At 39.2% G+C, this 4,744-nt stretch overlaps 1 protein-coding gene and 1 long non-coding RNA gene across 2 annotated transcripts in view; both read left to right on the top strand.

The window, feature by feature from the left end:
• CAMTA1 (calmodulin binding transcription activator 1) overlaps nt 1-4,744 on the top strand; it is a 938,433-nt gene that overhangs the window by 37,749 nt on the left and 895,940 nt on the right. The window lies entirely within an intron of this gene.
• The window catches only part of LOC105509152, a 36,082-nt gene continuing 34,060 nt past the window's right edge, over nt 2,723-4,744 (top strand). The window contains exon 1 of the long non-coding RNA XR_001001393.1: nt 2,723-2,858. This is a non-coding gene — a long non-coding RNA (uncharacterized LOC105509152). The remainder of the gene's footprint in view (nt 2,859-4,744) is intronic.

Below are 4,744 nucleotides of genomic sequence, written 5' to 3'. Positions count from 1 at the left end.
GTGAAACCCCGTCTCTACTAAAAATACAAAACATTAACCAGGGATGGTGGCGGGTCCCTGTAGTCCCAGCTACTCAGGATACTGAGGCAGGAGAATGGCGTGAACCCGGGAGGCGGAGCTTGCAGTGAGCCGAGATTGTGCCACTGCACTCCAGCTGTGACAGAGTGAGACTCTGCCTCAAAAAAAAAAAAAAAAAGAAAAAGGAATTACAAAAGACCCACACGGAGAGTGGGGAAGATTTTTCTGGTTAATGATAGACTAAGTTGTTGGACCTTATTTCCTGCTGAGAACAAGTTGGACAAAATTTAAGACAAAATTTAAGACAAAACAAGATGGACAAAATTTAAGACAAAATTTCTGTGAGGGAAATGGAGAGTTAACAAAATAGTGAAGATTTGTGGGTATAAGATATGGGGCATGGTGGTGGGGTAGGGAAGCTCAAGATGTGAGACCAACATTTGCAGTCATTTCTGTCCCAGAGGAATCTGCTGATTCAACAAGATTTAGGCAGATGAGAAGCTGGATGGCTGAACAGAGTTTTTGTTAGACTCAAAGGGCAGAGGATAAAAATTGGAGTTTGGCACAGGTCACAGAGGAGGAAAACTTCTTAGGCTTTGAGGCTTTGAGGAGACCCAAAGGCCTATATCTTAGGGATAGTAGCTCCTCACAGGTATTGAAGTCCAGCTCCAGACCCTCTTAATTCCTGACTAGATCAAGGTGTTCTGGAAAGAAGCAAGTGTAATTCCTTTCATTAATAGATGATAACATCACTCAGAACCTCAAATGAGCTCTACGTTTATTTACAATGTTTGGCACTCAGAAATCACCAGGCAGATGAGGATTTAAGACAATGTTACTGAATGCCAAGAGAAACAACAGACTATGGCAGTGGATCGACAGGGATCCAGATAGTGAAGTTATTAGAAAAGGGTAATGTATATAGTGTGTTTAAGGATTTATAAGATTAAGAATAGGGAAATTGGAATCACACCACCCCCTCCCCAATAGAAAAACCAAATGTAAACTCTACAGTTAAAGGACTGTAACTGAAATTAAGATGTCAGTTAATGGGTTTGGCAGTACATTAGTAATACTAATAAGTAGAAAACAAATATTCAGAATGAAACATGGAAATAAAAATGGGCTGGACATACATGAAAGAGTGAGTCATAGGGATTCAGTGGAAAGGTTTAACCAACATATAATTGAAATCCTATTAGGAAAAGAAGGAGGAGTGCTGCAAAAGCAGTATTTGGAATGATGATAGCTGAGAATTGTTCATAACAGACAAAAGCCATCTCATCACAGATTTAAAAAGTACTACAGACCTAGAACTAGAACTAAGCCATCTCATCACAGATTTTAAAAATACTGCCAGAAATCTAAGATAAGGAGAAAATTTTAATAGTAAGCAGAGGCCAGGTGCGGTGGCTCACTCCTGTAATCCCAGCTCTTTGCGAGGCTGAGGCGGCTGGATCACTTGAGGCCAGAAGTTTGAGACCAGCCTAGTCAACATGGGGAAACCCCATCGCTACTAAAAATGCAAAAATTAGCTGGGCATGATGGTTCACGCCTGTAATCCCAGTCACTTGGGAGGCTGAGGCACGAGAGTCGCTTGAACCCAGGAGGCGGAAATTGCAGTGAGCCAAAGTCGCACCACTATACTGCAGCCTAGGCGAGAGTGAGACTCTGTCTCTAAAAAAAATAAAACAAAAAACCAGAGAAAAACTACGTACTGCATTCAAAAGAACAATAAGATTGACAGCTAATTTCTCAATAGATATCAGAAGGCAATGGACTAATGTTTTCAAAATGTAAAAAAGAAGATAAATAGCCAAACTAGAATGTTATACCCAGCAAATATATCCTTCAAAAGTGAGGACAAAATTATCACTTCTTTAGAGCAACAAAAATGAGAAGATTTAAAAGAAAAAGCCAAAACCCCACTTCTCTTTCTTCTACGCTCACAAAACTTCTCCTACCAAATGTGTAGCCAGTTCTCCGGTTCTCTGTGGACTCCAGGTAGTCTGCAATTTAACTCATTTTGGATGTTGCCTGGAATTACTTGCCTCACAGGTTGAGAACTCAGCTGCACAGGATTGCTTAGAAACCAATTGCAAGTCCAGGTGTCCCATATTTCTTACTGACTGCTATGAAGTGAGGATTCCTATAACCCCTTCCTCGGATTTAGTGATTTGCTAGAATGGCTCACAAAACAGGGAAACACCTAGGTTTACCTGTTGATTATACAGGATACAATTCAGGAACAGCTAAATGAAAGAGATGCATAGAGCAAGGTATGGCGAGGAACTCAGAACTTGCACACCCTCTCCAGGTGCGTCACCCTCCCAGCTCCCCTATGTGTTCACCAACGCGGAAGCTGTCTGGACTCTGTTGTTCGGGTTTTTATGGAGGCTCCATGATGAAGGCGTGATTGATCAAATCTTTGGCCATTGGCCATTGGTTATTGAACTCAGTCTCTAGCCTCTCTCCCTTCCCAGGAGGTGGTGGGGTGGGGAGCAGAGTGCGAGGGTCTGAAAGTTTAAATCCTCTAATCACATGATTGGTTGCTTTGGTAACCAGCTGCCATTCTCCCAAGAGTCCTCTCATCATAAACTCAGGTATGTCTGCTCTTCTTACTACTCTAACTCAGAAAATTCCAAGGGTTTCAGGGCTTGATGCCAGGAACTTCAAATGAAGACCAAATATATATTTCTTATTATATCACAGAGTTAATTACACCAGACCTGCACTAAAAGAAATGATAGTAAAGATTGGTCTTTGGCAGAAGAGAAGTGATCCTGGATGGCAGCTTTAAGATGCATGGAAAAGTAAAGACTAAAGAAAAGAGAAATAAGGCCGGGAGCGGTGGCTCAAGCCTGTAATCCCAGCACTTTGGGAGGCCGAGGCGGGCAGATCACGAGGTCAGGTGATCGAGACCATCCTGGCTAACACGGTGAAACCCCTTCTCTACGAAAAATACAAAAAACTAGCCGGGCGAGGTGGCGGGCGCCTGTAGTCCCAGCCACTCGGGAGGCTCAGGCAGGAGAATGGCGTAAACCTGGGAGGCGGAGCTTGCAGTGAGTTGAGATCCGGCCACTGCACTCCAGCCTGGGCGACAGAGTGAGACTCCGTCTCAAAAAAAAAAAAAAAAAAGAAAAGAGAAATAAGATGATAAATGTAAATGAACACTGTTGGGTAAAAAATTATTTGTGGTTTAAAATATACATAGAATTTAAAAATATAATAGTAGAATATCATTGCCCGGGAAGTGGTAAAAATATAATTTACTTGAGATTTTGATAAGTCAAGGACACATATTATAATCTCTAGGATAGTCATTAAAAGAGTAGTAAAATATATATAATTAACAAATTAATAGAGAGGAAATATGGAATAGTAACAGCAGTAGGTGTAGTAAAACTTGATTAATCTAAAAGAAGGCAAGAAGACCAAAAACAGAAACAGAGCATGTGGGAAAAATAGGAAGTGAACAGTAAGGTGTTAGATTTAAACTTAGTCTATCAGTAATTATATTAAATAAAAGTGAACCAAAATTTCTAATTAAAAAGCAAGGATTGAGAAATTGGATTTAAAAAAAAAGCAGATCACAACTCTGTACCACTTTCAAGGATGCAGAAAAGTTGAAAATAAAATGGTAGAAAAGATGTATTACTCAAACATTAAAAGAAAACTGGTGTACCTTTATAAATAAAGTAGACTTTAGGGTAGAAATAATTACTTGTAATAAATACATACATAATGGTAAGATACTCAATTCAGTTCTCTAGGAAGTTACAACAGTTCTACATCTATATGTACCTAAAAACACTATCTCAAAATACACAAAGCTAGAGTTAACAAAAATGACAAAGAACAGGCAGATCCACAATTCATAGTGGAAAGTTTTAATATACCATCTTTATTAACTCAAAAACAAAGTATCAGTAAGGACAGGTGATTTCCATAACATAATGAACAAACTTGACCTAATTGAAATCCCAGTGGGTTTATGTGTAATTTAGACATACTGCTGTCCTGTGCTTCATAACAGTGTTTCAGTCAACAAGGGACTGTATATATGATGCTGGTCTCATAAGATTTTAATGGAACTGAAAAATTCCTGTCTTGAAGGGATGTCCTAGTGTCATAGTGTAACACATTACCATTTCTATGTTTAGATATGTTTAGATACAAATACCTATCACTGTGTCACAGTTGCTTGCAATATTCAGTACAGTAATATGCAGATTCATAGCCCAGGAGCAATAGGATATACCATATGGCTTAGGAGTGTAGAAGGTTGTACTATCTAGATTTTTGTAAGTATATCTTTGTGTAAGTACGTTTGTGTAAGTACATTGTCGTCTTTGCACAATGACGAAATAGCCTAATGATGCATTTCTCAGAATGTATCCCTGTTGTTAAGCAACAAAAGACTGTATGTTGAAAATAAGATGCATTCAAAATGAAATATGGAATATAGTGAAATATGAAATACAATACTGCACCCAGTAACTGTAGACTGTACATTCTTTTCATATGCATAGGGAACATTGATCAAAAGTGTTGATTTATAGAGTAAATTCTGAATTAGAATAAATTCAGAATTTCTTAAATTCAGAATTTCTTAAAGAATTCAGAATATCTGGCTGGGCGCGGTGGCTCAAGCCTGTAATCCCAGCACTTTGGGAGGCCGAGATGGGCGGATCACGAGGTCAGGAGATCGAGACCATCCTGGCTA

This window comes from Colobus angolensis, unplaced genomic scaffold, assembly GCF_000951035.1.
Source record: "Colobus angolensis palliatus isolate OR3802 unplaced genomic scaffold, Cang.pa_1.0 Scaffold170, whole genome shotgun sequence".
In the NCBI taxonomy this organism is placed as follows: Eukaryota; Metazoa; Chordata; class Mammalia; order Primates; family Cercopithecidae; genus Colobus; species Colobus angolensis.
Note: the sequence above shows the minus strand (reverse complement) of the source record. Positions and strands in the feature narration are given on the sequence as shown.